The sequence below is a fragment of the Mobula hypostoma genome, chromosome 16 (genome assembly GCF_963921235.1).
Source record: "Mobula hypostoma chromosome 16, sMobHyp1.1, whole genome shotgun sequence".
Classification (NCBI taxonomy): Eukaryota; Metazoa; Chordata; class Chondrichthyes; order Myliobatiformes; family Myliobatidae; genus Mobula; species Mobula hypostoma.
In genome coordinates this window covers 44,777,650-44,785,600 of record NC_086112.1, presented here as the reverse complement: position 1 = coordinate 44,785,600, position 7,951 = coordinate 44,777,650, and the positions used below count along the sequence as shown (strand labels likewise).

General features: G+C 39.8%; 1 long non-coding RNA gene across 1 annotated transcript; it reads right to left on the bottom strand.

Moving 5' to 3' along the window:
* Nucleotides 1-4,921: 4,921 nt before the first annotated feature.
* Nucleotides 4,922-6,273, bottom strand: LOC134357560 (uncharacterized). The gene is made up of 3 exons (XR_010020650.1): nt 6,081-6,273; nt 5,403-5,518; nt 4,922-5,275 (listed from the first exon to the last, which is right to left on the bottom strand). It is a non-coding gene; the product is annotated as an uncharacterized LOC134357560 (long non-coding RNA).
* Nucleotides 6,274-7,951: the final 1,678 nt, after the last annotated feature.

Here is a 7,951-nt window from a genome sequence, read left to right as displayed (position 1 = left end):
ACAGATGCTGTCAGACCTGTTGAGTTCCTCCAGCGTTTTGTCTGCGCTACCACAGAAGCAAAATACATGTGGAAACAGTAATCCAGTCTTTGAAGCTTCTTTCAGGAAAACCTGTCTGAACAATGGAATGAAATATGGATAAGGAACTAAAACAACATATTATGGCACAGTGATTATTGCTTACACTGCACATTTGATAAGCAAGCATGCTCTTGGCTATTTAACAGACAGAACAAGTCAGTGAATTCTCTCTTCCAAGGATGAAATCTCAGGGTAGGACCATTTCAAAGACACAATAGTACAGCGTGGTCTGGCAGAGTTATACTGCATTATTCATTACTTTGCATTATAAAAGCAATTTTACAATTTTCAAGTGTTCTAATTCAGCACTCCTCAGGACTTTGATACCATCCTACATCCAATGCGTGATGCTATGCAATGCTCATAAGACCACCACAGACAGAATGTCAGTGCAGACTAGGATTGAGTGAGATGACATCTTCACGCCAGTCCTCGTGTCAGTTTCCTCAGGAGTACAGATAGGGTGAATGCAAGCAGGCTTATTCCACTGAGCTTGGGTGAAACTAGGACTAGAGGTCATTGGTTAAGGGTGAAAGGTGAAATATTTAAGAGGAACCTGTTCACTGAGAAGGAGGTGAGAGTGTGGAATGAGCTGCCAGTGGCAGTGGAGGATGTGGGTTTGACTGCAGTTTTTCAGAGAAGCTTGGCTAAGTCCATGGATGGGAGGGTATGAAGGGCAATGGTCCAGTGGGGGTCAATAGAACTAGACAGAGTAATAGTTTGGCTTGGAGTAGGTGGGCCGAAAGGCCCTTTTCCTTGCTGTAGTACTCTATGACTCTATTCACCAAGACTACTTGGATAGCACTGTCCAAACTCACTAAACAGGAAAAGGGCAGCGTATGCCCTGGAATACCACCATCTGTGGGTCACCCTCCAAGCCACACATCACCCTAATTTGACAAATATTGCTGGTCCTTCATCACTGCTGGTTTCAAATTCTGACACTCCCTTCCTACATTACTGTGAGAGTACTTTCACCAGTAATTCCGGGTAGCACCTCGTGGGCAATTGAAAATGGACAAGAAAAGTTGGCCTTGCCAGTGATGTTCAGACCTCGGCAGTAAATGAATCTGTGATATGACAAACAATTTTCAATTACGTTACTTTCGATAAATCTAATCATAATTTTTACTTAATCCATTTTATGGTAAGTGTAATGGATGTAATTCAATGAATTTTCAGGAAGTATTTGACAAAGTAACAAGCATAAGACAGAGACATGTCACATAGAACCAAGGGGCAACATTGTCACGAGGACAGAGGATGGCTGGATTATCACTGGACTAAACGGAAGTTTGTGAACTAGAAAGATACGGTGAATAGTATTCTGCATTGCTTTGTGTTGAAGTTGCGGTCCTTACTCTGTGCATACATCTTGTAGCTTTAGGACTTGAGAGATCTAAACTGAAATATGGTTATGGCGTCAAATAGCAGGAATGGAAAACTGCTGTGTATTTTCAGCATTTTCTGTTTTCATTTCAGATTCAGAATTGGATTTAATATCACTGGAATATATCATGGAATTTGTTGTTTTGCAGTAGCAGTACGTTGCAATGTATAATCATAAAAACTATAAATTACACTGTATATATATATATCCTGGGTGATGGGGGTCTATAATGATGGATGCTGCTTTTTTGAGACATTGCCTTTGGATGATGTCCTCGATGCTGGGGAGGCTGGTGCCCATGATGGAGCTGGCTGAGTTCACAACTTTTCGCAGCTTTTTCTATCCTGTGCAGTGGCCCCTCCAGACCAGATGGTGATGCAACCAGTTAGAATGCTCTCCTCAGTACATATGTAGAAATTTGCAAGTGTCTTTTATGACGTACCAAATCTCATCAGACTCCTAATGAAATATAACTGCTATCGTGCCTTTGACGTAATTGCATCAATATGTTGGGCCCAGGATAAACCCACAGAAACGTTGACACCCAGGAACTTGAAACTGCTCACCCTTTCCACTTCTGATCCCTCGATGAGGACTGCTGTGTGTTCCCTCATCTTTCCCTTCCTAAAGTCCACAATCAATTCCTCGGTCTTACTGACGTTGAGTGTGAGGTTGTTGCTGCGACGTCACTCAACTAGATGATCTATCTGTGACGTCACTCAACTAGATGATCTATCTGCGACGTCACTCAGCTAGATGATCTATCTTGCTCCTTGTCGCTATCTGAAATTCTGCCATCAACAGTTGCGCCATCAGCAAATTTATGAACGGCATTTGAGCTGTGCTCAGATACACATTCATGGGTAAAGAGTGGACCAGTGAGCGAAGCATGCTTTCTTGAGGAGCACCAATGTTGATTGTCAGTAAGGAGAATGTTATTTCGAATCACCACACCACAGGGTCCAGTTGCGGAGGGAGTTACAGAGGCCCAGGTTGATTAGCACTGAGGGAATGATTGTATTGAACGCAGAGCTGTCGTCAATACGCAGCAGCCTATTGTCCGGGTGATCGAAGGCTGAGTGGAGAGCCAGTGAGATGAATCCACTGTAGATCCATGTGGTGACAGGCAAATTGCAGCAGGTCCAGGCCCTTGCTTAGGCTGGAGCTGAGTTTCTAACACTTGAAAGCCATGAGATAAACCAGCACGTAGGACAGACTCAACTCACTGTAGATGATTGAGAAGCACTTTGGGAGTGGGACTAAACTGAAACATCTATGTGCTTAACTTTTGGTTTAACAAGGCTAGGTGGCAAAGAGGTAATTTTGAAATTGTACAAGCTCTACGTAACTCCGGCTTCATTTGAATACTATGCATAATTTTGAACACCTCATGGCAGGATGTAATATGAAAGGCATGGAAAAAGTGAAGGGCGGGTTCACTAAACTATAGCCCAGGTTAATAGGGTTACTGTTGTGAGAAAAGGTTTGATATAGTCAGGTGTTTTTCGGTATAACTGAGAGGATTGAAGGGGATGTTGGATGGTAGTTGTATCAACATCTGTAGTTACAGAGCAGTAAGGAGAGATGCATTCTTTTTATTGGATGGCAGAATGATGATAGCAGGAGATAAAATAATTACAAAAATAGTTTGTGAGGTCTGAAAGATGTCATTATACTGATGATGATTAAAATGTAAGGCTTTGTTACATGCCATCATTAGATTGGAGCATATAAATATCGAAAAAGCAAATTGAAACAAGAAGTATGTATGAAAGGATAAAGGGGATGAGCTGAGATAGTAATTGATTACATGACCTAGGAGGAAAATCATCATGTAGATGAGAAGGGTCAAATGTTACCAGTCTATAATTTATTAATACTCATAGTTTAAGTGTAGAAACCTCTCAGACACTTGCTGACAACTTAGGGTAGGATTATGCTTGAGGTTAGGTTACATCCACCACAACAATTTATGGAATTCAAGCATATTACTGATCGCCAAACAGATAACTTCTTTTTAACTGCTAAACTAATTATCATCAGTTAGACAAGGAAATAGGCAGTGGGAAGGTATTTCTTTTCTCCACATTTGGAAAAAGTTGGGTAGAGGTTTGTTCCATGTGGCATTTCCTCCCTCCTATGATGTCCTCCTTATTTTAGAAATGACATTGGAGAGGGTTCAGAGAAGATTCACAAGAGTAATTCTAGGAATGAAAGGGTTACCATATGAGGAATGTCACGTAGCTCTTGGGCTGTATTCCCTGGAGTTGAGGAGAATGAGGGGGGATCTCATAGAAACATTCTGAATGTTCAAAGGCCTGAACAGATTTATATGGCAAAGTTATTTCCCATGGTAGGGGATTCTAGAACAAGAGGGCATGACTTCAGGATTGAAGGATGTCCATTTAGAACAGAGATGCGGAGAAATTACTTTAGTCAGAAGGTGGTAAATCTGTGCAATTTGTTGCCATGAGCGGCTGTGGAGGCCAAGTCATTGGGTGTATTTAAGGCAGAGATAGATAGGTTCTTGATTATCCAGGGTATCAAAGGGTATGGGATGAAGGCAGGGGAGTGGGGATGATTGGAAAAATTGGATCAGTCCATGATTGAATGGCGGAGCAGACTTGATGGGCAGAATGGCCTACTTCTGCTCCTGTATCTTATGGTCTTATGGACTATATATATCACCATATACTACCTTGAGATTCATTTTCTTGCAGGCATTTACAGGAAAATAAAGAAATACAATAGAATTTACAAAAGAAATTATACAGTTTTTTTGTAAATTCTATTGTATTTCTGGACTGAACTTGAATCGTAAAAGGATGGTTGACAACTGTACATAATTGCATTCACAGACTTACTTTCTGGGATGCTTTGCAACTCATGTTCTCAGTATTTTTTTTCTGTCCAGAATTGCCCCTTTGCATCTGGGATGGCCTCCCAGAGATCATACCCTGACCTCTTGTACTTCCATGGATTGCCAGTCCTGAACGTCACCAACCTAGCCCTCAGCAGATTTCAAATCTTAGTTCATCTTGGGATTCTGGCTGAGGAAGAAGTCTCTGAAAGGGTTTGTGGGAACACACTTGTCCACTAGTGTCTTGATAAACGCCGCGACAACCGTGGCGTATTCATTCAGGTCCTCTGATGAGTCCTTGAACATGGCCCTGTCCACTGAATGTGCAGAAAAGAGATTTTAGTTATGTGACAGGCTAAAATTGTTTTCCATGAAACAGGCTGGTTGTGAGAGGATCAGTGGGCAAAGTGAAGTGGGCAGTCCTCAGGTCAACTGACAAGGAAGAAGTAGATACAATAGTTTTTTGTCTTCCCTCCATCAATCTCTTTCTGGCTTTTTAGGAACAGTCCTCTCATTGATCAGGTTTTGCAAGTAAAATTCTTATATTTAAAATCATGGTCCAGACAGAGTGGATGGAAACTGGTTCTGATGTCAGAGTGTCATGAGTAAAAAACGATGAAAATGATTGGTAAATGAAACCAAACTGATTTGAAAGAGTGGTTCTTTGCACAGCACGTGGTTAAGGTCTGGAGTAGTTACGACTCTGTCTGCACAACTCTGCTATGGTTGGTTGAGTAGTGCGGGCAAAGTCAGTTATGACATTCAAGAGAGAAGGAGTGTTGCAGGGCACTGTGGAAATGTAGGGAGGATGAACTAGAAGGATTTCTCCGGCATGGAGCCAGCACGGGCTCAGAGGATTGAATGGCCTTATTCCATGCTGTAATTTTTTTGCGATTCGGTGTTCCCACACATGTATACCAATGATCTCCAAAGTACTGGAAGTTCTGTAGGGGTAGAGAAGCAGTGACAGTTTCAGAGGACCAGTTTAATACTTTTTGAAATGTCCAAACAGAAGTTTCTTTTATGAAACTTCCTAGACAATTTGGGCTATTACTATCAGCTACTACTTACACACTCCAAGCCATGTTGATCTTGGAGACAAGGTCCTCCTTTGCAAGGGGCTCCACAGAAAAGGCGGTAACCTGTATTCATGTCTCCTTCTTGAATTTTCCTTGTGCCTGAAGTTCCTGCAAACCGTAGCACAGTTTATGGAAGATAGGAAAAATCAGATGTATCTGCTTCTTAATGTATATGTCAGTTAAACGTAGGGGAGCTGTTAACAGGGAAATTTACTATAATATCTCCATAACTGGAACATTTTGCATTCTTTTATAGACAAAGTATACTGTAATACATAATTATTATATTTTCCATTTCATGGTACAAAGGTTAATAAAAAGGAATGTAGATCAGTCAAGAATAAATAAGAACTTGGAAAATTAAAAGATATTTTAATTAATGATTTCCTTATGTTTGTGACTTTAATTGATGAGACCATATCAAAGTAGATTTATATCCGAGAGATCCTGTCATTAAGTTATCTTCAGATGGCAAGTGTATAAATTTTTCATGAATTTTGCACTTGTATTGGTTTGATTTAAACTTTGTACTGCTAATGTAATTATTAACATGGATCAGACAGGCCAAGGTGGGCATTAGAATTAACATTACATGAGTAAAGAATGTTTGCAATCCATCCCCAAACTATAGAAGATATGTTAGTTCTCCTTTTCATTAAATGATACAAACCTCTGTGTTCTTGTAGCTGTTCTTCAATGAAGTTTTTGATTATTCACTTTATTCTAAGTTGAACCGATACATTCAACAATCTTCAGACAAGCCATTGCTTTTTGAATGAAATCTTTAAGACCTTCATCAAATAAATAGCTATTCTTTTAGCTTTGTGAAATCAATTTCCTGATGCCCATTTTCAGACTGAGCACCCCAGATCCCAACAACACTGAATTAAAATTTCCATTTTTACTCATTTCCTGGTAGGCATCTTGTCAATGGTTTACAATCGCAGCTTCACCAGAGCCAATAGCCTTTCCCCACTACTTTAACAGCTTACACGAGTATAATAGGTTCATTTTATACAATATTTGTTACTCATCAACAGAAAAATCTTTGATACAATGGAAATACTTGACTGGCATTGTCAAGCCATGGCCAAACGATATTAAAATTTTGCCAAAGATAGTGGCTTAAAAACTAGCATATTTATTTGAAATGCCAAGTATCATCGTGCACTTTGTACTGATGATTTAGCTAATTTCCTGGCACTGAAATGAAAGTGCAGGAGTGTGGATGGGGATGGGAATTGGGCAGAGTCTTCCAAGAGAGCAGGAGGTCATTCTCCTCAAGGAGATTCAGCCCCCATGGACATGGAACTACTTTTTGCTTCATATTTCCATTGAGGCCTTTCAGAATGAGGCTTTTAAATTGTGAAGGTTGTATTTTATATTCAAATCCAGTCTGTCTCCTTCTGCTGTTACTCAATCACTAACCAACATCTATCGTGTCAAATTATTGAAATTCTTTGAGGGAGGCTGGAACAAAAATGGGAGTGTATTAGAGTCAGACTTGTTAATTCAATTGCAAAACTTAGGCTTTTTTTTAGCACTAGTTTCTACATTCAGTCAGGAAAATTAATAAACAGACAAAGTATTTTATGAATGGGAATTATTTACCCACCATGACCTGTGGTTTATACACTGTGCCTGTAACTTAGTAAATAGACAATAATTACTTACAGTTTTTAATTGCAGAATATATGCAAATCCCACCATAAGTTATTCCAAATGTGGACAGATTAAATGAAGGGTTTTTTACTTATTTGAATGTCAAATAATATAAAGAGGCAGAAACCTACCTTAGGTTACAAAATGGGAGAAGATTGTTGTAGACAAGGAAGGCCATTTGATCAAACCAAGTTCATCCATCTGGAAAAATCCTAAATACTCCTGTTGAAGCATTCACTTATTTCTCCATCTGTCAAGTATTCTAATTTATTCATTCACTGACTACTTTGTGAAGAGCAGCTTCCTGATATCTTCATTCATCTTCAGTTATTTCAAGCCTGACCTTGTGATTTAATTTAAAATAATATTCTGAATATTTTCATTCCCTTCAGCTCGATATAATTTCATTTCCGATGCTTCATTTCCATGTTGAAAGGTGTTCCTCCAGCACTATTCATAACTCAGATTTATATTTGTCAGGATCTATGTCATTGCTGCTTTTGCATGCCTCCTGTGTTAGGGAATTGCCTATCTATATGACTTGTTGATCAGACAAGGTCCAGGTATAGTCATAGTCATACCTCATTGATCCCGGGGGAAATTGATTAATTTTCGAAGGGCAGTCTGACTAGAGTGTTAGAATAGTTTCATCGAGACTTAATCTACACTTATCCTAAGGATTTATTAATTTCAGCTCAGTGTTGAATACCATCATCCCCTCAGTGATAATCAAAAAAGCTCCACAACCTAGGTCTCTGTACCTCCCTCTGCAACCGGACCTCCTCATTGGGAATAACATCTCCTCCTCGCTGACAATCAACACAGGCACACCTCAAGGATGCTTGCTTAGCCCACTGTTCAACTCTCTTAACATTCATG